Source organism: Chiloscyllium punctatum, chromosome 3 (genome assembly GCF_047496795.1).
Source record: "Chiloscyllium punctatum isolate Juve2018m chromosome 3, sChiPun1.3, whole genome shotgun sequence".
Classification (NCBI taxonomy): domain Eukaryota; kingdom Metazoa; phylum Chordata; class Chondrichthyes; order Orectolobiformes; family Hemiscylliidae; genus Chiloscyllium; species Chiloscyllium punctatum.
This window is the reverse complement of record NC_092741.1, coordinates 43855998-43883273: the sequence shown is the minus strand read 5'-3', so window position 1 is coordinate 43883273 and position 27276 is coordinate 43855998. Positions and strand designations below refer to the sequence as shown.

General features: G+C 41.5%; 1 long non-coding RNA gene across 1 annotated transcript in view; it reads left to right on the top strand.

Moving 5' to 3' along the window:
- The first annotated feature begins 722 nt into the window (after positions 1-722).
- LOC140454598 (uncharacterized) overlaps positions 723-27276 on the top strand; it is an 89032-nt gene continuing 62478 nt past the window's right edge. Inside the window, exons 1-2 of the long non-coding RNA XR_011952718.1 lie at positions 723-848; positions 11665-11754. This is a non-coding gene — a long non-coding RNA (uncharacterized lncRNA). The remainder of the gene's footprint in view (positions 849-11664; positions 11755-27276) is intronic.

Sequence of the window (27276 nt, the reverse complement as noted above, 5' to 3'; positions counted from 1 at the left end):
TTTCTTTATTTCTTCATGACCTGCCATTCAACTTGCATTTATATGTTGTTACCTTAACTTCTGTACTTAACCACAGATGCTGGGTCCTCTCCTTAGAACTTTTCTTTATAATTGGAATATATTTATTCTGGATATTCTGAACTATTCCCATAAGTGTCTGCTACTGCTTCTCTATTGAACTGTCCCTAGCCAAATATGCCAGTACACTTTCACTAGCTCAGCATTCATACCTATATAGTTGCTATTATTTTGGTTTAAAATACTTATCATCTTTCACCTGTTAGAACAGGATGTAAAATTCAATCATGCTGTGTTTGCTGCTACCTAGGAATTCCTTTACGAGGTCATTCATCATGTTTTATTATACAATACCTAGTCCAGTATAACCTGCTGTCAGGTTGGTTCCAGATTATGCTGTTCTGATAAAATATTTTGACAGCATTCTATGAACTCATCATCCAGGCTATTATCCAGTTTAAATATAGATTAAAATCACCAATGAAATTTTGCCTTTCTTTTGTCACAAGTAACCAATATTTGTTCAATTCAATATACCCCAAAATATTCAGAAGCCAATCTTTGTCAGGATGAAGCCACATATCCATAAAGGATACCAAATCATATTTATTTCCTTCAGCGCACTGTAACAATTTGTTCACTTTGATATGAATGCAAATTCTGATACAAAGCCTTTGGTTTTACCACTTATTCATCAGGAATGAAGGTTTATGCCCAAAACGTTGATTCTCCTGCTCCTCGGATGCTGCCTGACCTGCTGTGCTTTTCCAGCACCACACTCTTGGACTTTGATCTCCAGCATCTACAGTCCTCACTTTTTCCTCTCAGAGGTAATTGTGTCAAACTCAAGTAAGAAACCACTGATATTGTGTAATGCAATTGATGTAGTGTACGTGAACTTCCAAAAGATATTTGACAAAGTGCCACAATAGAGGGTTCTCAACAAAGTTTGGTGGGCGGCACGGTGGCATAGTGGTTAGCACTGCTGCCTCACAGCGTCTGAGACCCGGGTTCAATTCCTGCCTCAGGCAACTGACTGTGTGGAGTTTGCACGTTCTCCCCGTGTCTGCGTGGGTTTCCTCCGGGTGCTCTGGTTTCCTCCCACAGTCCAAAGATGTGCAGGTTAGGTGAATTGGCCATGCTAAATTGCCCGTAGTGTTAGGTAAGGGGTAAATGTAGGGGCATGGGTGGGTTGCGCTTCGGCGGGTCGGTGTGGACTTGTTGGGCCGAAGGGCCTGTTTCCACGCTGTAATCTAATCTAATCTAATCTAAGGTAATCTAATCTAAAAAATTGGACCCTTTGTTTAAAAGCAGCAACACAGGTAACAAGTTGGTTGAGTGACAGGTATAAGAAGCTGGTAAAAATTGAAAGGACTGCAGATTCCATTAATCAGAAACAAAAATAGAAATTACTGGAAAAGCTCACCAGATCTAGCAGCATCTGTGGAGAGAAATCAGTGCTATTGTTTCTGGTCGAGTGACAGAAGGTAGTGATTCATTTCCAGCTTGAGGAGGATATGTAATGAAGTTCCCTAGAGATTGGTATTACCATCACTGCTTTTCTTGATCTATATTACTGACCTGCACTGGGGTGTGCAGGACAGCATTGAGGGGTTTGCAAATGTCACAAAACTTGAATGCATTATGAACTTTGAGGAGAATGGTGTTGGGTTTCAACGGAACGTAGTCAGATTGGTGGAGGTGAGGGAGATGAAATTTAACGAAATGAAGTGTAAAGTGATAAATGTTGAAAGGATGAATAAAGGTAATATAAAATTTTGGACATAATGTTTAAGGGAACAATGGGACCTGCAGGCTGATGGGCACAAATCGTTGAAGGTGATAGGACACGTTGAGAAAATGGTTAATACAACATATCATGTGATTAATAAAAAGAAGCATGGGTTGGAATTTGACACTTCTTGCAGACAGAGTGGTATGGCAGGCTTAAGGCCATATAATTGGGCACATGCCAGCTGTGCCATGCCATCCACCTGCCCAGGTATGCCTCCACAGCACAGGGGGGCATTGGACATCTTGCTCATCTATAGGCTAATTGAGACTTTGAAGTGACCAATTAGTGGTCACTTAAGGACTTGCTCAGTCAGTACTAGGATTTTTGCCGCAGTAGGAAAGGCCACACCAGAACATCAGGCTGTCAAGCATGGAGCTGGATGATTGAAGGATGGGCTGAATGGAGTGGTATCTTCTGGTTAAGCCTCCCTGTTCCCATGAGAGGACTCCACCCACCCAAGAAGGGAACATCCCTTATATTTCCCCTCCTGTGATCAATTCCACCCCTACACCCACCTCCAAGCCCCTTGCTTTTCTTAATGTGGACTGTTAGCCTGGCCCCTGGCCAGGCTCCAGATCCCCTTGATAGTATGGGCTTTAACTTTGGATGCTTTCTTCAGAGCCTGTTGCAGTTGCAGCAATGGCGGCCAAACCCAGTGAAGCTGGTCACTTAGTCAGCCAACAGCTCACTGAGATGGGACTTCCTGTTACCTAGAAAATAGGACCAGAAGTAGGCCATTCAGCCTTTCAAGTCTGCTGTACCAGTTAACATGATCACCACTGATCATCCATTTCAGTACACCATTCCCACTTTTTTTCCTGATGTACTATGATCCCTTTAGCCCCAAGAATTATATCTAACTCCTAAAATAAAACAAAAACTGCCAATTCTGGAAATCTGAAACAAAAATCTGAAATTGCTGGAGAAACTCAGCAGGTCTGTCAGCATCTGTGGAGAGAAAACAGAGTTAATGTTTCAAATTCAGTGATCCTTCTTCAAAACTTCAGGTTTCTATGAGATTGTCCCTCATTCTTCTAAAGTCCAGTGAATACAGTCCTAACAAATCCAGTCTCATTCCATACATCAGTGCTGCCATCCCAGTAATCAGTGTGATAAACTTTCACTGTACTGCCTTCACAGCCAGAACATTCTTCCTCAGATTAAAAAGACTAAAACTGCACATAATACTCCAGGTATAGTCTCACTAATGACCAGTGCCTTGCAGCAAGACCACCCTGCTCTTGTACGTAAATCATCTCACGGTGAAGGCCAACATATCATTTGCCTCTTTGTCACTCTCAGCAACTGGTGTACAACTACATCCAGGTTTTTTTGCACCTCCCACTTTTCCAATCTATCACCACTCAGCCAATAATCTGCCTTCTTGTTCTTTCTACCAAATTGGATAACCTCCCATTTATCCATGCTATACTTGGAAGAGAAATCTTACTTCAAACAAATGAAAGATGAAGCCTTCCCCAGCATCAAATTTTGTCTGTACTGTGTAAAACATGGAAATGATGGTGATCCTCACTGAGCCAACCTTAAATGGACCAATGTGTCAAATCTAGGCAACATGCTTTAAGAAGAATGTGAATGCATTGGAGAAGGTGCAGAAAATGGGCCAAGTTACTTACAGAATGACTAGATTTCTCATGGAAAGGCTTTACCTGCTGCTGGAATATAGATGTTATTCTCAACATTACCGAATGCAGAGTCAGACAAAATGTTGGAGAAAGTGAGGTGAGATAGCACCTACTCACATCAGTACTTGAGTACTGTCTACTCAACTCCAAATTCATACTTTTACTCAAAAGCTTGTATCAGATGACCTCTTTCCATGTTGTTTGGAAACATGTAAATCTCTTTTCTTGAGAATACATTGTTTACAAAGGCTAAAAACTGTGAGGGTCTTTCAGTCGAGGTGGGGATTTAAGTTTTCCCAAGTACTTATTGTCTTAACAGCTCATTACTTGTTCAGACATTTTAAGGGCAGGAAACTATACCGTTATGTAGTTGTACAGCACAGAAACACACCTTTCAGTCCAACTCATCCATGCCAACCAGATATCCTAAATTAATCTAGTCCCATTTGCCAGCAATTGGCCCACCTCCCTCTAAACCCCTCCAGATACCTTTAAACATTGTAATTGTACCAGCCTCCACCACTTCCTCTGGTAGCTCAGTCCATACATGCACTATCCTCTGTGTGAAGAAGTTGCACCTTAGGTCCCTTTTAAATCTTTCCCCTCTCACCTTAAACCTATGCCCTCTATTTCTGGACTCTCCCACCTCAGGGAAAAGACCTTGGCTGTTCATCCTATCCATGCCACTCATGATTTTATAAACCTCTATAAGGTCATCCCTCAGCCTCCAATACTCCAGAGAAAATAGCCCCAGTCTATTCAGCCTCTCCCTATAGCTCAAATCCTCCAACCCTGGCAACGTGCTTGTATTTCTTTTCTGCACCCTTTCAAGTTTAATGACATCCTTCCTGTAGAAAGGAGACCATAACTGAATGCAGTTTTCCAAAAGTGGCCTCACTAATATCCTGTACTGCCACAACATGACCTCTCAACTCCTATACTCAATGCTCTGACCAATAAAGGCAAGAAAACCAAACGTCATCTTCAATAACCCATCTACCTGCAAATCCATTTTTAAGGAACTTTGAAAATGCACTCCAAGGTCCCTTTACTCAGCAATACTCCCCAGGAACTTACAATTAAGTGTACAAGTCCTTCCTTGATTTGCCTTTCCAAAATGCAGCATCTCACATTTATCTAAATTAAACTCCGCGTCCCACTGCTGTTCTGAAGATCTCCAGAACCCTCCAGACTCCATAGCAGAGCTCCAAATTTAAGATACCTGAACAGCACTTCACTCTCTGCAACTCAGGAGCATGACTCAAACTCTGGTCATCACTCCTACCCACTCCCGGAAATGGTAGAGACCAGGTAACAACCAGCATCACACTTTATCAATGTCTCCCTACAGACTGTCCAGGCAAGAAAAGAAATTATTTTCCCTATGGATTGCAATGAATGATCATCCCGACAGATAAAAGCAGCCTAGACAGCAGTGGCTGCAGACATCAGAATTCATGGAGAACTCAAAGTCTCAGGGCTGCCAGAGGGTGGAGCATTGTCTACATGCTTCATGCTCTTATGCATGTGAGTTACCATTGCAAAGTTGTCCATGCAATGGATTGTCACATAGGAGGTAAAAACAATGACTGCAGATGCTGGAAACCAGATTCTGGATTAGTGGTGCTGGAAGAGCACAGCAGTTCAGGCAGCATCCAAGTAGCTTCGAAATCGACGTTTCGGGCAAAAGTCCTTCATCAGGAATAAAGGCAGTGAGCCTGAAGCATGGAGAGATAAGCTAGAGGAGGGTGGGGGTGGGGAGAAAGTAGCATAGAGTACAATGGGTGAGTGGGGGAGGGGATAAAGGTGATAGGTCAAGGAGGAGAGGGTGGGGTGGATAGGTGGAAAAGAAGATAGGCAGGTAGGACAAGTCCAGACAAGTTATGGGGACAGTTACTGAGCTGGAAGTTTAGAACTAGGGTGAGGTGGGGGAAGGGGAAATGAGGAAACTGTTGAAGTCCACATTGATGCCCTGGGGTTGAAGTGTTCCGAGGCGGAAGATGAGACGTTCTTCCTCCAGGTGTCTGGTGGTGAGGGAGCGGCGGTGAAGGAGGCCCAGGACCTCCATGTCCTCGGCAGAGTGGGAGGGGGAGTTGAAATGTTGGGCCACAGGGTGGTGTGGTTGATCGGTGCGGGTGTCCCGGAGATGTTCCCTAAAGCGCTCTGCTAGGAGGCGCCAGTCTCCCCAATGTAGAGTAGACCGCATCGGGAGCAACGGATACAATAAATGATATTAGTGGATGTGCAAGTAAAACTTTGATGGATGTGGAAGGCTCCTTTAGGGCCTTGGATAGAGGTGAGGGAGGAGGTGTGGGCGCAGGTTTTACAGTTCCTGCGGTGGCAGGGGAAAGTGCCAGGATGGGAGGATGGGTTGTAGGGGGGACGTGGACCTGACCAGGTAGTCGCGGAGGGAACGGTCTTTGTGGAAGGCGGAAAGGGGTGGGGAGGGAAATATATCCCTGGTAGTGGGGTCTGTTTGGAGGTGGCAGAAATGTCGCCCAATGATTTGGTTTATGCGAAGGTTGGTAGGGTGGAAGATTGGGTGCCAGGCATCTCCATCAGATACCTTATGCTACCCATGTAACACTCCTGGCACCACATTGGTACTGTCTCTCACACATCTGCCAGTATTCACACTTAAAAACATAAAGGGAGCTACAGCACACAGCAACTCATTAACCATGAGCTCACTAACCTTTGTTTTCAACAAGAAGGAGGTACACATCTGAGAATTTCTGACCAAAGACTTGCTTGAGTCAAGGACACAACCACAAAAATGACTTTCAGTTAAGTTCCTTTTTGAGTTTAACTGCTTGCCCACCCCAGTCAGGTTTGCTGATGTCAGCCAATGTGGCTACTGTGCTTGGACAGGCTTGTTATCCCCCAGACTTCACTGCCTAATACTGTTAGAGTTTAAAAACAACAAGCCAGGCTTCATACAGCTGAGACCTATCACATGCTGGCTAACATGGAGAGGCTTCACCCCTAATGCTTTTCTCTTTTATAAATGGAAATGGTTTCTCCCTACCTGCTCTGTATAGCCCACTCATGATTTTGAAAGCCTCTATCAAATTTCCTCTTAACCACCTTGTGTCCAAGACAAATAATCCCAACTTCTTCAGTCTATTACAACCAAACTTCCTCATGCTTGGAGCCATTCTTGTAAATCATTTCTGAGCAATCTCCAATACATTCATATATTTCCTATACTGTGGTGCCCACATCTGTACACAATACTCCAACTGAGGTCTAACAAGTGTTTTGTACAAGTTCAACATTGCCTCCTTGCTCTTGTACACTATGCTCCTGTTAAAACAAACAGCCAAGAACATGCATGCTTTATTAACTGCTCTTACCATTGGTCCTGCTACCTTCAGTGATCTGTGCACATATTCACCCAGATCCCTCTGTTCCTGCACCCCCTTTAGAATTGTACCCTCTATTTTATACAGACTTTCAACATTTTTCCAACCAAGATCTAAAGGGGGCAAGAGAGGAGAAGGAATGGCGTTTCATTAGGGAAAACATTATGGTGTATTAAGGAAGAATATTGCAGGAAGTGTGTCCAGTGAAATTATTTGAACTGAAAAATAAGAAAGGGATGCTCACGTTATTGGGATCAAACTATAGTGATCCCCAATAGTCAGCGAGTTGTTGATCAGCAAATTTGTAAGGCGATCTCAGTTATCTGGAATCTGGAATCTCAGTTATCTCAGTTATCTGGAATAATAATAGGGTGGTAATGGTAGGGAATTTTAATTTTTCAAACATAGACTGGGACTGCCATAGTGTTTAGGGATCAGATGGGGAGAAATTTTGTGTCCTAGGAAATTTTCTTATTTTACGTGGATGTACCTACTTGAGAAGGTGCAAAGCTTGACCTACTCTTGGGAAATGAGGCTGGGCAAGTGACTGAGGTGTCAGTGGGAGCGTTCTTTGGGGCAAGTAATCATAATTCTATTAGTTTTAAAATTGTTACAGAAAAGGATAGATCTGATCTAAAAGTCAGAGTTCTAAATTGGAAAAAGGCCAACTTTGTAGGTATTTGGCAAAAAATTTCAAAAGTTGATTGGAGGTGGAAAGTGGGAAGCCTTCAACAATGAGACAACAAGATTCCAGAGACAGTAAGTTCATGTTAGGCTGAAGGGCGCAACTGGTAAGTGTAGGGAATGCTGGATGACTAGAGAAATTGGGGTTCTAGTCAAGAAAAAGAAGGAAGCATATGCCAAGGTGTTCGACAAGGTTCCCCATGGGAGCAAGGTTAGATCTCATGGAATACAGGGGATAGTTATAGAAAGGGTATTATTAAGCTGGAGAAGGTTCAGAAGAGATTTACTGAGATGTTGCTGGGTATGGATGGTTTGAGCTATAAAGGACACCTGAATAGACTGGGACCTTTTTCCAACTGGAGTTTAGGAGATTGAGAGGCAACCTGATAGAACTTTATATGACAATGAGAAGTGGAGACAGGTTTGGAGGAATATGGGCCAGGAGCAGCAGTTGGGACTAGTTTAGTTTGGGATTATGTTTGGCATGCACTTGTTGCACTGAAGGGTCTGTTTCCGTACTGTATGACTCTATAACTAGCCAATTGGATACAAAATTGGCTATAAAGTAGGAGACAGAGGGTGGTAGTGGAGGATTGCTTTTCAGACTGGAGGCCTGTGACCAGTAGTGTACTGCAGAGATCAGTGCTGGGTCTAGTGCTTTTCGTCATCTATATAAATGAGTTGAATGTGAATACAGAAGTATGATTAGTAAATTTGCAGATGACACCAAAATTGGAGGTGTAGTGGACACTGAAGAAGGTTATCTCGAGTACAACAGGACCTTGATCTGATGGGCCAATGGGCCGAGGAGTGGCAGATGGAGTTTAATTCAGTTTAGCGATTTTTGAGAAGATTTGTAGCTCAAGTTGATGATAAGTATGTAAGTTAACTCGCTGAGTTTAAAGATTTGTTTTTAGACGTTTTGTCACCATACTAGGTAACATCATCCGTGAGAGTCTCCAGTGAAGCGCTGGTGGTATGTCTCTTCTCTCTATTTATAGGTCTTGGTTTCTTATGGTTGGGTGATTTCATTTCTGTTTTTTTTTCAACAGAAAGTGGATATGATCCAAATCGATGTGTTTATTGATGGAGTTCTGGTTAGAATTCCATGCGTCTAAGAACTCTTGCGCGGGTATTTGTTTCGCCTGTCCTAGGTTGCGTGTGTTGTCCCAGTCAAAGTGGTGTCCTTCTTTGTCTGTATGTATGGAAACTAATGATAGTAAGTCATGTCTTTTGGTGGCTAGTTGGTATTCGTGTATCCTGGTAGCAAATTTCCTGCTTGTTTGTCCGATGTGGTGTTTTTTACGGTTCTTGCATGGTATCCTATAAATGACATTAGATTTGCTGGTGGTATTCAATGGATCCTTTAGTTTCACTAGTCGCTGTTTAAGTGTGTTGGTAGGTTTGTGGGCTACCATGATGCTAAGGGGTCTGAGTATTTCAAGGGGAAATTATTTCTAATATGTCTTTGATGTAAGTAAATGTGGCTATAACTTTTAGTTGCATTCTGTCTGCTTGTTTGGGTTTGTTACTGAGGAATCGATGGATTGTGTTTATTGGGTATCCATTTTTCTTGAAAACATTATATAGATATTTTCCTCTGCTTTTTGTAGTTCGTGGGTGCTGCAGTGTGATGTAGCTTGTTGAAATAATGTCTTGATGCAGCTCCGTTTGTGAGTGTTGGGATGATTGCTGCTGAAGTTAAATATTTGTTCTGTGTTTGTTGTTTTTCTGCAGATGCTGGTTTGATGCTCTCTGTTAACTGTACATTCAACTGTCACATCTAGGAATGGGAGTCTTGTCATTCTCCTCCTATTTTGTGAATTTTATTCTTGTCAGGATATTGGTGTTGTGTGTTTCTTCTAATTTGTTCTGTTTTGTGTTGACAAAGGTTTCATCCATGTAGTGGACCCAAAGTTTGGGTTGGATAGATGGGAGGGCAGCTTGTTCAAGTCTTTGTGTTACTGCTTCCGCTATGAGTCCTGATATTGGTGATCCCATGGGTGTTCCATTGACTTCTTTGTAGGTTTTGTTATTGAATGTGAAGTGGGTGGTGAGGCACAGGTCCACTTGCTTGAGGAGCAGACACAACTCAACCAGACACAACACAACCAAAAACTATAATCATACTTCCTTACATCAAAGACATATCAGAAATGACTTACTGACTACTCAGACCCTTTGGCCTCATGGTAACCCACAAACCTACTAACACACTTAAACAGCAACTAATGAAACTAAAGAGTCCATTAGATACTAGCAGCAAATTTAATGTCATTTACAAGATACCATGCAAGACCTAAAACAAAACTACATCAGAGAAACAAGCAGGAAACTTCCACCAGGATACATAAACACCAACTGGCCACCAAAAGACACAACCCACTATCACTAGTTTCCATACATACAGAGAAAGAAGGACACCACTTTGACTGGGCAACACACACATCCTAGGACAGGCGAAACAAAGACATGCACGAGAATTCTTAGAGGTATGGTATGCTAACTAGAACTCCATCAATAAACACATCAATTTAGATCCGATCTACCTTCCCTGGAAAAAAAACAGAAAGAGCATCACCCACCTTAAGAAACCAAGACCTATAAATAGAGAGGCTGGACATACCATATGTGCTTCATCAGAGACTCTCATTGATAATGTTACCTAGTATGGTGACAAAATGTCTGAAAACAAATCTTCCAGCTCAACAAGCTAACTTACATATTTAATTTAGATAAATGGGAGGTGCTGCATTTTGGAAAGGCAAATCAGGGAAGGGCTTGTACATTTAATTGTAAGTTCCTGGGGAGCGTTGCTGAACAAAGAGTCTTTGGAGTGCAGGTTCATAGTTCCCTGAAAATGGAATTGCAGGTACTCAGAGTAGTGAAGAAGACATTTGGTATACTTGCCTTTATTGGTCAGAGCATTGAGTATAGGAGTTGAGAGGTCATGTTGTGGCAGTACAGGATATTGGGCAGGCCACTTCTGGAACACTGCATTCAGTTGTGGCCTCCTTGCTATAGGAAGGGTGTTGTTAAACTTGAAAGGGTGCAGAAAAAATTTACAAGGAAGTTGCCAGGTTTGGAGGGTTTGAGCTATAGAAAAGGCTCAGTAGGCTGAGGCTATTTTCTCTGGAGCATCAGAGGCTGAGGGGTGATCTTATAGAGGTTTATAAAGTCATGAGGGGCATAGATAGAGTGAACAGTCAAAGTTGTTTCCCCAGGCTCGGGGAAACTAGAGGGCATAGGTTTAGTGTGAGAGAGGAGAGATTTAAAAGGGTCTAAAGAGGCAACATTTTCACACAGAGGATGGTGTGTTTATGGAATGAATTGCCAGAGGAGGTGGTGTAGGCTGGTACAATTACAACATTTAAAAGGCATCTGGATGGGTATATGAATAGAAGGGGTTTAGAGGGATATGGATCAAATTTGGCAAATGGGAATAGATTAATTTGGGATATCTGGTTGGCATGGATGAGTTGGACTAAAGGATCTGTTTCTATACTTGTATGACTCTCTGACTGTCACTTTTCTGCATTGGACCTGATTTGCCACAATCCACACACTCCACCAACTTGTCAATGTCCTTTAGGCATTCCACACTGTCCTCCGCACAGTTTATAATTCTGCCAAGTTTAGTGTCACCTGCAAACTTTAAAACCTTAACACCAACATCCAGATCACTAATACATGTCGGGAAAAGCAAGGATCCCAATATCGACTGCTGGGGAACTCCAGTGCAAACTTTCCTCCAACCTGCAAAAAGTATTTTTGGATAACAAGCTTGGATGAGTGAATGTAATTTCAGTAGTCTAGGGAGTTAATGAGTACTAATAAGATGCTAATTAATGCAAAACAGTTCCTGACAATGAAGGTCAGAAATGCTGATCTGCTTGAAATGTTCTGATAAATTCAATAGCAAAAACTTTAACCTGCTGTTAGGAAACTGCATTTTTTTTTCCTCCCATCCAATTAAATTACCCCCGCCTGCCCCTCTGTAAGCCCCAGGCAGCCATAGAAGATTCCACTCCTCCTGTCTGGACCAGCTTTCTCTGAGCCATTGTGATAGCTATAGCAAGGTGATTAACTTCTTTAATGTTCCAGTCATTAACTCCTGAATCTTAATGCAATAAGCATGGTCTGTTCACTTTTTCAGAGGTTCTATTGTCTACACTGGGGACTCTGTCGACTTTTAGATTTCCATTGAATGGAATGTGGCTTCACTAGTGCAAATTAGCGGCTAAAGGTCAGTGTCATTTATTCAACAGAAGTGCCTTTTTAAAAGAAAAGTCTCAATAATGGACTGATGAACTTATATTTTCATAACAGTGCAAGTGAAATGATGTTGTGGAAAACTATTTCTGCAAATGTTTTATATAATTTCAGAAATATTCAGTCTGACTCTGCAAATGAAAGACTGTTAACCTTTCACATTTTAATCATCCTGTAAACTATGCTGAATACTGTGAGAAAGATCTTTCCTAATCATAGTAACTGAGTAATGTCAATCAAGTCATTTTAACAAATGTCACTAATACGTTTAATAATAGAGTATCAGTTATCAATCAATCTTTTATGTGTTGCTCAACTGTCTGACCAGTAGCTATACAAGACTAGATTCCCTACAGTGTGGAAAAAGGCCCTTCAGCCCAACAAGTCCGCATCAACCCTCTGAAGAGTTACCCACCCAGTCCCATTTCCCTCTGACTAACACTATGGGCAATTTAGAATGGCCAATTCACCTAACCTGCACATCTTTGGACTGTGGGAGGAAACTGGAGCACCTAGAGGAAACGCACACAGACACAGGGAGAACATGCAAACACAGACAGTCGCCTGAGGCTGGAATCGAACCTGGGTCCCGTGAGGCAGCAGTGCTAACCACCGAGCCACCATGCCGCTATGCCGATACAAGATACTGGCTGCTGCTGTTACACATCATTCATTGCCTGCAAAAATGCAGAACATATTGATAATTGCATTCCAGTCTTAGTTTTAATTAAGACTTTTAGACTGACTGTTGAATCTAAAATGACATCCTTGAGTTAACATCAAATTTCTATAGCTGACATTGAACTACCACTAGATGGCCACAAAGATCAGCACAATGTTTTGCTGTTCCTCTACACAGATACTAACTTGCCATCAGTTCTTTTAAAATTCTTTCACTGGCTAGGCCAGTATTTATTTCCCCACACCGCTTCCTTCGCTACTTACCTGGCCTGGAGAAATTGGAGGTGAGCTGCCTTCTTGAGCCATGCAGTCGATGTGCTGTAGATAGATGCTGTTAAAAAGGGAGTTCAGGCAGGAGAGGTTTCTGGACAATGCAGTTGTCAAAACCACAGTATCAGGTTACAGCTTTAGTATAATTTTTAACAGCAACGAATCCTTTTTACTCAAAAAAGATCCCCAAGCAATCTGCTGTCATTAGGGGCCCTTCTTCTTCATCATGGCCAAGCTATATTAGATATGAACAAATAGTTATTATGTAACGTTTAAAGCAGCACCTAGCAGCACCGAGGACCCAGGTTTTTATTCCTGCCTTGAGTGACTATCTGTGTGGAGTTTGCACATTCTCCTCGTGTCTATGTGAATTTCCTCTGGTTGCTTTGGTTTCCTCCCACAGTCCAAAAATGTGCAGGTTCGCTGAATTGGCCATGCTAAATTGCTCATACTGCTCAAGGATGTGTAGGCTAGATGCATTAGTCAGGGAAATGTAGAGTATAATAGGGTAGGGGAATGGGTCTGGGTAGGATACTCTTTGGATGGTTGGTGTGGACTTGTTGGGATCCACATTGTAGGGATTCTATGATCCAAACATCTCATGACTTACAGAATTATGCAACAAAATTTCATGCACTTTAACAAAAACAACCTGTTGTACAATTTAACAAAGCAACTACTATTAATTTAACACTACATTTATAATTAATTGTGCTACAAACATTTTACTTTCTCTAAAGAATTCCCTTAAACACTACAAGAATGTTGAAAGTTCATCATTATTATAGAGACTGACTGATTCCTCCAGAACTGACTTTAATTCTCTTCAGTGTTGCAGCAATCTTCCAAGGTTATTTTTATTTTTATGGATTCTTCTGTTCTCTTTTTGGTTAAATAAATCTCAAGCTGCCTTATTCCTGATGAAGGGCTTATGCCTGAAACGTTGATTCTCCTGCTTCTCGGATGCTGCCTGACCTGTTGAGATTTTCCAGCACCACACTTTTCGACTCAAGCTGCCTAACCAATATGAATGCATCAGCTACTTGTTCTGGTTACTAACATTTCCAATTACCTTCTCACAGCTACAAAGGTAATTTTTTTTTATTGCTTTCCGCCACAGGCTTCTGTGGGGACCACTATAGATTTCTTCCTCTAGCTGCAAAGGAGGCAGATTTTCAAGCTGCATTTTCTGTCACGAAAGACCAGTCTGAGCTTGAGCCCCACCTGTATTTCAAGTACTAAATAGAAGTTAGTAAAAGACATTTAACATGGATATATAATTTTTAAAGGCACTGGTCTCTAAAAGTTTGTATCATAAATTAAATGTACTCAGCCCAAATGTCTCTGCACTACAGAAGTAACCATAATGTTTTGCTGTTTCCCCGTACCCTTGCATCTTCAGTTACTTCAAATGTTTTTCAGTTTTTGTATTAGAAATACAATAGTCTCTAACCGCTTTCTATGGAAGAGCATGTCACACTCCCAAATTTCCTATACAAATAAATTTATCTTAGACTCTCTCATTGCCAATTTTAAACTGATCATCCTTTAACATTGAAGAAATACTGTTTCTCTATACAGTCAGTCAAAGTCTTCATCATCTGAAAAATCTCAATTAAATCTCCCTTTTGCCTCCCTGCTTCTATGTAAATATTCCTACTAGCTCCACACTTCATTTTAACGTTTTTGGTATCATCATAGTCATTCTTCAGTTTAAACATTCAATGGCATAATTGTTCTTTTGAGAATGGGGCATCAGGAAATTTCCCTATTACTTTCACTGGGTCCCAATCACTGCTCCATTGAAATATGTCATTACCTTTGCCCCATACTCTCTACACAGTTGTTCCCAACCAACAGAATACAATGTTTAAGGTATTTCTTCCTTGTTCAAAGTAATTTTGAACCCAACACAATATTAAATATAAAATTATTGTATTTACAATGATTGCTTGTAAGATACCAAGTTGTTGGGGCAGCCCCTGTTCAGAGGTGGCACAATATGTTTACCCATTGGCATAAATATGGCTGCAGTAACAGGATTAGCTTGCCTGTTCCAGCTTTAAAATGAGGCCATAAGTTATCACAGTGGTAGCTTTGAGAGGAGTTATCTCAAGGTAACTTTGAACAAAGAATCTTACAAATAAATGTACAGGAAATTCTATGAAAACAACAGCTGCTGATGAGAGTAGGAGACCGTTCATTAAATAACGTATAAGAATAGCAAGCCTGAAATTTGTAGCAAGCATTAAAATGAAAAGTAAGATCCCACAAGAAAGGAGACAAACGATAACATTGGGATTATGTCTTGTAAAAGTCAAGGACATCAGACAATTCATTGAGCTGTCACAATGGTTGAGGTTTAGTTTTTAGCAATGAAAAATATGTTGTTTTATTAGGTAAAAAGAGTTAGTCAGTGTAGGGGCAGTAAATTTCATCTCAGAAGACAGTATGTAACTAGAATGAGCAGCTGCAAGATAGAGGGGCAATGTCTAACTGAGCATCCAAGATCAGGTGGGACCAAAACTGCTCACAACTCATTAGCTAAAGAATGTTAACTGTTGGAGTAAACATAAAACTTTACACAGAACTAACTTTATAGTAGAACTAATATTATGAATTTTATAGCAATTAGTATCTCCTGTGATTAGGTCAGAGGGAAATATAAGACAAGTAACAGAATTTGATTGAGATTGCAATGAATAAAATGAATAACCGAATTCAAGCAGTCCTTAGAGATAAGCAAGTCCGGGAAATGTCTGAAAATGAGTTTAACCATTAACTTTGAATTGTGAATTAACGAGATTCATTGTATGATTCCAAGGCCTGAAGATTTCAATGTCTGGTAAGCATCATGAAGTCATGGGGAACCTAGGGTGATCCATAGCGGTGTTCATCATTGATAGGTATTTTACAAGATTGGATTAATAGATTAAGAGGGAAGGATCAATGACAATGTTGCAAGTAATTATTCTAACGCGAATGTATAAAAATGCTGTATCCCACTGGGGAAATCAGAGCGCCATTGACCTCTCTTCCAATCTGAACTTGGATATTAAGAGGACAACTGGACTCCACATAAAGGCCAGACTCCGAGTGGTTTCTGGCCTCTTCTACACAAGTGGTAAAGAACTTGAATAAAGATTGATTGTACTTCTGAAGAACTCAATGTGCTCTTTGACATCTCTCCCCAACATAAGTAATGTGTTACTCAAATTCTATTCAACAAAACAGAATATACTAGAGACAGCAGTTTGGGTAGAATTTTAGGAATTAGATTTTCTACAGTGTGGAAGGCCCTTTGGCCAACCAGTCCACACCGACTCTCCAAAGAGTAACCCACCCAAACCCATTCCCCTAACTAATGCACCTGGCCTGCACATCTTTGGATTGTGGGAGGAAACTGGAGCACCCAGAAGACACCCACACAGACATGGGGAGAATGTGCAAACCCCACACAGACAGTCACCCAAGGCAGGGATCGAACGCGGATCCCTGGCACTGTGAGGCAGCAGTGCTAACCACTGAGCCACCATGCCACACTAACTGAGTTAGTTCCGTGTAAAGTTTTACGTTTACACCTACTGTTAACATTCTTTAGCTAATGAGTTGTGAGCAGTTTTGGTCCCACCTGACCTTGGATGCTCAGTTAGACATTGCTCCTCCATCTTGCAGCTGCAGTTTTGCTCATTCTAGTCACATACTGTCTTCTGAGATGAAATTTACTGCCCCTACTCTGACTAACTCCTTTTATCTAATAAAACACCATTTGTGAAGAGAGAAACTGAATTCATGTTTCAGGTTGGCAAACTGTTAACTTGCTATCATAAATCAGCGTTACTCAGTTTAATGCCAACATAATTGGACTCTGAACTCAAATTGTGCAATTTTGTTAGTGTTTCCATTTTATATATCTGATCATTCTTGTTTCAGTTATGTAGGCATTAGTGAAACTACATGTGGAGTATTGTGTCCAGTATTGGTTTCCTTTTTTAGGAAAGATAGAAATGCATTGGAAGCAATTCACATAGATTTTACCAGACTAATATCTAGAATAGATGGGTTGTCTAATGAGAAAGGATTGGACAGGCTAGATTTGTATCTGCTGAAGTTTAGAAGAATGAGAGTTAACTTGATTGAAACATTTAAGATCCTGAGGGGTATTGACAGAATGGATGAGGAGAAGGTGGTTACCTTTTTGGGAGATTCCAGTGTTTATAACAGATGAGGAGAATTGTTTTTCTCAGAGAATCACAAGTCATAGAGTCAGAGTTGTATAGCACAGAAACAGACCCTTCAGTCCAACTCCCCAATGCCAACCAGATGTTTTAAATTAATCTAGTCCCATTTGGCAGCAGTTGGTCCATATCCCTCTAACCCTTTCTATTTATATATCCACCCAGCTGCTTTTTAAATGTTGTAATTGTACCAGCCTCCAACACTTCCTCCGACAGCTCATTCCATACACGCACCACCATCTGTGTAACAAAGTTGCACCTTAAGTCCCTTTTAAATGTTTCTCCTCTCACCTTAAACCTCCATCCTCTAGTTTTTGACACACCTACCCAGGGGAAAAGATCTTGTCTATTTACCCTATCATGCCCCTAATAATTTTATAAACTTCGATAAGATCACCCCTCAGCCTCCGATGCCGCAGGGAAAATAGCCCCAGTCTATTCAGTCTCTCTCTACAGCTCATACCCTCCAACCCGAGTAACATTGTTGTAAATTTTTTCTGCACCCTTTCAAGTTTAACAACATATTTGCTATGAATTATCCCTTAAATAGTGAAAGAGTCAGAGTCAAGGCAGTAGACAGATTCTTGATGAGCAGTGGGGTGAAAGGTTATCATAGATAGACAGAAATGTGGAATAATCACATCAGCCAGGATCTTATTGAATGGCAGAGCAGACTTGAAGGGACAAATTTGTATGTTCGAATATATGGTCGTATAATATTTAAAATGCTAGTCATAGCAATACCTGCCGACAGCTTTATTCATAACTGATCCATTGTTTACTGGAGTCCTTAATTGGAAATCATTGGAATTCACTTTATTCACTTTTCAGTGTAGCTAAGAGTTTGTATCAGAGCTCTAGAAAGCTAAATCTGTGACAAAAGTTTAATAGCTCCTCTTTGAAGTCAGGGAGACATTTTCACTCCAAGTCACTGTCAATGTTGTCATAGTCTCAAACGTCTAACACCAGGCTTCTTCCAATGGCTAGTTGGCATTGCAGAGTGACATCATCAGTGTATGTTCATTTACCGCATTGACTGAGATCGCCATGGACCTTTTCAATATTTTCCCTTGTTGATGCGTGGTGATCTTCAGGTTAAACTCACTGCCAGTAATCTTCATCTGATGAGAGAGCAGTCTGGGTCCTCTGAGACTATTGTGACTTTCACATTTAAGATGCCAAGGAGTTATTTATTGCACTCATTCCAATCCTTGGAGGCCTATACAGAACAGAAAGTTCCACCTGAATGATATGATTTTGCTTGAATAAATATGCAGTTTATATACTTCCTAACAATTTCTATCAGGCCTCTATTTAAGGGAAGTAAGTGGAAGGGTAGCTCCTAGATCTTCTGCATTCATGATCAAGTCAATCTTTTGACAACCACAGACAGGATTTCCTCAGAACTGCTTGTATGTTGGTGTCATGTTACCAACAGAATTTCTGCTGCACCTCTGGCAAAATTGTAACAATAGAAAAGAAACAGCTTTTGGCCTCATCAATGGCTTTCCCTCCAGCATAAGACCAAAACTGGTACTATTTATTGATGATTTCACAATGTTCAGTGCTATTCACAACTCCTCAGATTCTGTAGAATCCATCTCCATGTGCAGCAAGTCCTGGATAATACTTGGTTTCGGTTGATGAGTGAAAGTAACATTTATGCCAAATAACATCCCTAACAATTATCTTCTCCCCCATATATTCAACAACATTGCCATTACTGAATCACCCACTGTCAACATATGGTGGTTACAGCTGACCATAAACTGAATTGGAAATACTGTGGCAGCAAGAGCAGGTCAGAGGCTGGGACCTAAATGGCAAGTAAGTCAATTCCTATCTCTCAAATGTCTATTCACCATCAATAAGGCACAAGTCAAGAGTGATGGAATACTTCCCACTTGCCTGGATGAGTGCATCTCCAATAACATTCCAGGAGCTTGACACAAACCAGGAAGAAAAACAGTTTGCTTGAATGACACACATCTATCACCTCCAAATTTAACTCCCTTCACCACAGATACACAGTGACAGCAGTGTGTAACAACTACATGATGCACTGCAGTATGTGATGCTGACGCTCCTTTAATACGGTTATGCTGTCCTTGGTTGTTCGTTTCAGACAGGTCATAAAAACAATGATTCCATAAAGTCTAGGTTTGAAGGGTTTCAGGGCCAATTTGATTATAGCTAACAGATACTGCCTTAGACAAAAGACTTTTGAGTTTAAAACAAAAATTTGTACAATGAAAGGGGAGTGGTCATTCTCCCAGCTCAGCTTTTCTCTGGTTTAGTTTGGTTTGGTTTCAGCAGTCTGGATGTTCACCAAAAGCAGGCAGTCAGTTTTGAGGCTGTTGGTCCAAGAAACAACTACATGGAAGAAGGTGTTCCATGCTGAATCCCTCTGCCATCTCTCTCTCCTGTAAGACCCTGTGTTTGATTTTACCTTTTGTGCCAAGGGGTGTTTATGGGATTTTGCAAGTATTTGGAACAGTAATATTAAGCTGAGATTATGTGTGGGTTTTCGGATAGGTTAAGTTATTCCGTATTCTGTTCTCTTCTATTTGTGTTTCATTCGGAAATTTTGCAAAAAATTCTGTTTTGTTTAAGACTAAATAGTTGGGCCAGCTGCATCACTCCTGGGATATCCACATTACACCTGCTTAACACAACTAGTAAAAGTTAGGATCTGGGCTACTTTCTTGAAATGTTTTGAGGGGCTTTGGCCTGATCCATAACAAGTAACTCATCAAGGCTACTTCAACATATTCCAAACCACTGTCACTAAGCCAAAATCCTTGAACTCCCTTCACTGACAGTACTATAGGTGTACTTACAGCCAAAGGACAGCTGCAATTCAAGAAATCAACTCACCGCCACTTTCTCTTGGAGAATAAGCGGTGGGAAACGATTATTTAGCCAGCAATGTTAATTTACAACATGTTTCTACAGCAGCAGTTTGTAGGGTCATGGTAGATGTTTCTCTTGCACCAATTGCCTAAACCATGCAACTCTTCACTTTAGGTCTCCACACCATTGAGCTTGCTCACCATGCATGCTGGACTGTGGGAGAGACAATAATGGACTTGTTTTTTTAATTCACTCACAGGATGTGGCATCTCTGGCTAAGCCAACATTTATTGTCCATCCGTAATTGTCCTGAGGGCAATTAAGAGTCAACCACATTGCTGTGGTAGTGGAATCACATGAAGGCCAGGTAAGGGTGATCGATGGCCTTCCCTAAAGGACATTAGTAAACCTTTTTGTCATAGATCCTGACTTCTCCACGTTACTTTCAAGTCCTTGTGGTTAGTGTTTAGAATTAGATTTTATTGTTACGTGTACTCAAGTATAGAATTACAGGAGAACAGTGAAAAGTGTACAAAGTCGCCATTCTCCAGCACCCTCTTAGGTGCAATTTTAAAAGAAATCTTAGATACAGAGTCCAAAACAACAATCTAAGATACAAAAAACAGAATTAAAAAAAAAACAGAAAAACAAAGAATAAAGAGCCAAGGAGAAAGGGGGATGCATCCAGATTTAAATGTCTTATATTCATAAGGTAGTCTTATCTCTGTAAGTGGGTAAGGTAAGGTATTTATGGAAATATTTGACTCTTGTTGCTGATTCTACACAGGCAGAAATCTCTATTAGTTATTGTGGGATCTGCAGTATGCTCTAAAACCTCAATGGACATCTAGCCAACTGGCAATTGGCATCATGGTAGTTAATACCAGTTATTCTCCCAATTAGTATACTCTAATTTTCTCCTGTATTTTTCCCAGCCTTAATATAATGCAAGCATATGACAACAGCAGACAAAAAAAACCCCAGCGTATCCAATCTATCCCATATAATATCGCATACATATCATAAGATGTATCTCATCTCAACAGTGTCCCAACCCTGATTTCCCACTGGAAACCATGGAGAGACAAAAATAAACCCAGGTCAGTGAGGGAAACAATCTGAAAAACATATCTCCAATCCTTTTAGACCATCAAATCTCATCTAGGTGGCCAGTTGGGCTCTGATTATACTTTCACCTTTCACATGAGCTGACCTCTCCCTAGTCAGAAATTGATTGCGCTCTTGTTCAAAGAACTTTGACAAATCAGCATTAACTATGTAACCTTGCAAGCTCTTGCCTAAGTCCATACATTATATGGGAAAAGAAGACATCCAATCAAGTACTAGCCTTAGAAAACCTAAGGTGATGAACATGGATCCTTCCTAACCTACTTAATTAAAACAAACTGTCTGTACAAACACAATGGCTAAAATTTTACTGTAATAATACCAGTAGTATTCTAACACTGATGGCAACTGAGTGCAGAAATTCAGAAATTGCTGCCAGTGAGTCTAAATTTCTCTAAAGTACAGAGTCAAAGGTCTTTGAGTCAATCTTGGCAAATATTGACATATTGGTGAGTTAAGAGTTAATTATCAAACTGAATAGTATGGCAATATCTGGCTGTGTTGTAATAATCTTTCAATGGTAACTGGGAAACAGGAAGGTGTTTCCAATGGAAAAGGTGGGTGAGATGTTCCACTTCACATCTCTCTTACCATCTGCAAGAAATGGCCACATGTGAAGAGACATGACTGGAGCAACATCAACTTTGAAGGATTAATACTTTAGTGAGTAGTATAATAATTATGGGCAGCAGGGGACTAGAGTAGAGAGGTAGTGTTAACTGGATACCTGTTACAATTTAAGCTATTCTGGGGATGGTTCTGACAACAGATAAACCATGAAGTATTATCCACGTGTTTTGAAAAAAATGAGTTGGATGCATGGTTTTCCAGGTTTAATTAGTAGGTAGAGACAGATAAATTCTATGTTGGTCTTGTATTGTCTGGACTATCACCTGTGCTGTCTGAATGAGGTCCATTTTCTATACCCAGTTAGCAAGACAAAACTACAAACCTAGTCCTTCGCTCAAAGGCAGAATCCCCAAGAGTGTTGATAGTAATTAGACAAAGGCATTTTCGGTATATCAGACATATCCACTGGGCAAGAGATGACTTGTATACTCAAGGATCTTCCATGTGGTGAGGTAACCAGAGCCAGAAGACAAGTGGGCATCCAAGGCTCCTATGTGAGATACTTGCAAGTGCATTATGACAGTCCTAAACATTGACTATCACCCTTGGCGTTACTGGCTGGTGCAAGTGGGAAATGGTGCTATCTCCTGTGGGCTCCCATACACTACCACAACATCCAATGGATGCAACAGGTTGGCAACAAGGCACCAACACCAAGAACAATAACAGAGCACCATTTGAAAGCTTCAAGTGCAGCTCCATTGGCAGAACCTCCCTCTCAAATATTAACCTCACAGCCATCAGCAAAAATGCCCAAATAAAGACACCAAACCTCAATGGATTGTTTGCCTTGTGTCCATCATTCTTTGTAGGTGGAAGGGAGTCAAAATATCAAATTCCTTCTCATTCTGAACTGCTTTATCAAACCCTCTCTGCTTTAAGGAGCCACCCTCTCCTCCAAAATATCACCATCACCTGCATCTACTTATCGCCTTCCCAGCTACCTTCCCCCAGCTCCAATCCTTCCCTCCTATTGACCTCTCTAGTCCCTTCCCCTCCCCCACACTCCTGATGAAGGGCTTATGCCCAAAATGTCGACTCTCCTGCTCCTCCGATGCTGCCTGACCTCCTGTGCTTTTCCAGAGCCACATGTTTTGACTCTGACTCTCCAGCATCTGCAGTCCTCACTTTCTCGTTCAAGGAGATCAACGCAGCTTCTCCAGTTCTTGCTGATAATTTTTAACCAGGGCTGTTCATCACTGCTGTAGCAATTAACCGTACAACTTCAATGAGCGATTTGACCCACTGCACGCTGCTTGGTGCGTGTGTGGAATGAGCTGCCAGAGGAAGTGCTGGAGGCTAGTACAATTGCAACATGGATGAGTATATGAATAGGAAGGGTTTGGAGGAATATGGGCCGGGAGCTGGCATTGGATTGGACTAGATTGGGTTAGGATATCTGGTTGGCATGTACGAGTTGGGCGGAAGGGTCTGTTTTGTGCTGTACATCTCTATGACTCTAAATAAAAGAGAATTGGCAAACACATTTTCATGAATTTGGTATGTCTTTAATTGCGGGTCAGAAAAACAGTATTAGCGAATTTTCTGATTCGGACATTGATTCTACAACAGTGTACCACATCCTTGCCTGTAACCCCAGTAAGAGGGCAAGTTTAGGTTTTAAACAGATTTTAGCAATGAATAAAGCGCTTTGTTTCAGAGCAATATGCTTCGGATTATTCAGACACAAAGCTCCTGTGGCTTTACACCGTGTGCAATTGAATAAATGAACTTTCGCTCGTTATATCTGTCCAGGTCAAATTGTGTGGGGGCTGGAGATTATGGTATTAACGATTAATTTAAAATTTCCTCTCCTGAGCTAAGCACTGTACTTTCAAAGCCGGGAAGGAGGGCAGACAACACGATGGCTCTCAGGCTGAGATCCCATGACACTCTCAGCTGCTGCTGACACTGCAGCTGTTAGATCATATGTCAAAACCTGCAGCGCCTGACTTTTGTCTGTGTCACGACACAACCTCTTCACTGCCAATCGCTTCAGGCCTCCCGGGGCCAGGAGCTCACTGTACATAACTGGCACAAAGAATGCAGCTCCCGGAAAAGGGAAGAGATGGAGAAGCAGAGAGGGCGAATCCGAGCGGTTGGCACAGAGGGAGCAGCACTCGATGTTCCGTCTGACCTCGCTCTTCCACATTCAGTCTCCGCGAGGGAGCAGCTGGGACAAGGAGGAGCGACCGGCGCTGGGCTGAACAGGGAACTAATTGGGGCCGCGCCGCATCTCCCATTGACAATTACTGAAGAGGGGTAGAGCTGTATGTGACACCGAATCCTTTTCTCAATCTCTGTTTTGCTTTCTCTCTTTTCAAATTTAAGCTTTTTAAAACAAAACATATCAATAGTTTCAAGTAAATTGTAAAGAACATGGAATATCCAAACCAATCAACCGGCCCTTTCATAATTGAATATATACAAAATCAAGCAACGCAGAAACAGTCCCTCGAGGCTGTTCCATTATTCAATGAGATCATCGTCGATTTGTGCCCGAACTTCATACCTGCCTTTGGTCTCTATCCATTAATACCTCTACTTAACGACACATATCTGAGATTTTAAATTAACAACTGATCTAGCATCAACTGCCATATGTGGAAGAGAGTTCCAAACATCTTATCATCCTTTGTGTGTAGACATATCTCTCCTGCCAGTCTGGGTCTGAGTCTTAATCTACACCCCTAGTTCTAGAATCCCCAGGGAAATAGTTTGTCTATCTTGTCTTTTCCTGTACTTAGGGATTAGCCCAGAGTAGCTGGGCCAAAAAAAAAACTTTCCTTGGTTTGTTAAGACTGTATCCTCTTTATTCTACTTTGTACCCTTACACATAGCAACTGATTGTGATTGTTCCCACTGTGGGATGCAGCAAACTACAGGACGTCCCTGTAAGTGAATCACCAAGAAACCAAATATAGCATTCAGAATTAACTTCTTTCCACAGTCTCAGCTGTGAAATTCACAATCACAGGAAGTGACAGAGGTGGATGCTGTGGAAGATAGCTTTGGAGAGAAGTGTATAGAGGGTTCAGCTAATGGAGTTCAATAACGATAGATTAAGTGAAGTATTAGCACTGGACTGCTATGAGAAAAGATAGGCTGAAAGGCTGGGGCTGTTTCCCCCCGGAGTATCGGAGGCTGAGGGGTGACCTTACAGAGGTTTATAAAGTCATGAGAGGCATGGATAGGGTAAATAGACAAGTTCTTTTCCCTGGGGTGGGGGGGGGGGGGGGGGGGGTCAAGACTAAAGGGCATAAGTTTGGGTGAGAGGTGAAAATTTTAAAAGGGACCTAAGGGGCAAAATTTTCGCACAGAGGCCAGTGCATGTATGGAATAAGCTGCCAGAAGAAGTGGTGAAGGCTGGTACGATTGCAGCATTTAAAGCACAGTTGGATGGGTATATGAATAGTCAGGGTTTAGAGGGATATGGGCCGGGTGCTGGTAAATGGAACTAGATTAGATCAGAATATCTGGTCAGCATGGACAAGTTGGACCAACAGACCTGTTTCCGTGCTGTACGTCTCTATGACTGTGCCTGCATTCGATTTACTTTAGGTGATCTGATGGAAATGTATAGAACTCTAACAGTGTTGGACATACAGATGCAGAAACAATCTTTTCCCTGGTTGTAGAGTCTAGAGCCAGGGGACACAGTTTCAGGATACAGGCTTAGCCATTTAGGACTGAAATGAGGAAAAAGGTGGAATTTTCTATCGCTGAAGGCTGTGAAGGCCAAGTCACTGAATATATTCAAGAAAGAGTGAGAGAATGTTTTAGATTTTAAAGGCAACAAGGGGTGGGGTGAAACAGATGGGAATATGTCATTGAGATGGATCATATTGAATGTACTAGTCATTAGAAAGTTACAAAAACTAAAATGGAAACTTACAAAAATCAAATAAAGTGATTGAGCACATCAGCACCAGTCCCTCAAGTATTCTGTCATGGCAATGGACACTATGTACCCTTCTCAATGGACACTCTAGCGTGGATGTAACCACAGAAACAGGGGAGACAGTCAGTTACTATGGCCATCTTGGGTATCATCTACACTTTGGAAATTTGCACCTTGGAGCTGAATTGATCAATGTGGATGCTGCTCATGCTATATTGCTTTGATGAGGATCAAGGTGACCAACAACTGCAGCAGCATCTGTAACAACAGCCTGCAGTTCAGAAAGCTGCACTTCCATAGGGAAAAGGGGTTCACAGAGAGGTGCAGCCTGCAGGGGGCGAAACTGGCACATATGGTCCACAGACAGATATCCAAGCATGTGTGTCTCAGAAGTCTCAGGATACTCCATCCAACCGAGTAGATATATGCAGTCTGCTGGAACAAGATTGACTCCAATCTAATCTTATGGAAGCACTTTCCCAGAGGCTGTGCATTTTGCCACAACTTCTTTGCCTTTGGATTCTTCATAGGCTCATCCAGAGGGCATTCACAGGATCTCAGAGTTGGAAACCCACAAATGCATAGCACAGCACAAAGGGTCATGACTTGTTTTTAGGGCTGGCACATGTGTTAACTTTGCCTGTGCTGGCACTGATCAGAAATGAGGAGAACTCGAGTTCAGTCTCTGGATGGCTTCCCATCAGTGTAGGGCATCATAAATTGCACATGTGAAAGAATGTGGTCACTTCCAGGTCACCCAGGATTGTTCATCAACCACAAGCACTTCCACTCCATCAACATGAAGCTGATTTGTGACTATGAAATGGTGCTTATGTCAGTGTGTGCAAAATTCCTTGGAATGCTTTCATCCTGCAGCATTCACTTCACAACCCAGAACAGAATTCCCAGCTAACTACTGGACTTGAGAGATGCCCACTTAAAATGTGATTGACATCAAAGCAATGTAATGTAATGACACCAAAGCAATGTAATGAAAACCATCTGAAAGACCAGATGTGTGGTTCGGCAAGCTATTGGATGTTAGGTGCTGGATCTTGAGATCAAAACGTAGAAAATAGGAGCAGAAGCCCTTCGTGCCTGCTTCACCATTCAATATGATTGTGGCTGATCATCTAATTAGGTACCCAGTTCCTAATTCTAAAGATTCTCAGTGTGCACCAGTCAGAGTTGTTAAAATGGTTGTGGAATGTTGTTCTCTGTGATTTGACTTGATTTTGAACTAGCATGAGGAACAAGGCACAGAACACAGAGCCATGTCAAACAGCTCCATAGAGGACTTGGTGGAATGTGAACTGAACAATTCATCAACAAAGGCACACCAAAACCCTTCCCAGCATGGACTTAGTATTGTGAAGTTAAATTAGGTTCTACCACTTTCTTATAAAAACCACTTTGGTGTCCAGAAATCCAGGAGTTTGGAGAGCAGGCAGGAAGTCAAATACCAGCATGATTGTATTGAATGGCAGAACAGGCACATTAGGCTGTATGGTTTACACTTACTCCAATTTAATGTTACTTTTTCTCCACCCTCCCCCCCCTCCCCGACCAACGTCACATCTACCAACCATCCATGTAACAAATGCACAGCAGTCCTTCAAACAACCAAATATCCCTTTTAAAACCCCAGTTGCTTCATGTCAATTGATGTCTAACCATTTATTGTAAGTGAAGCATCGCTTGCCAAGCAATAAACAAAAATGGGGAAGATGAGAAAGATAGAAATAATTAATATTTATGTGAGTCAAAACTAAACTCAAACCGTGCCAAGTCGTCA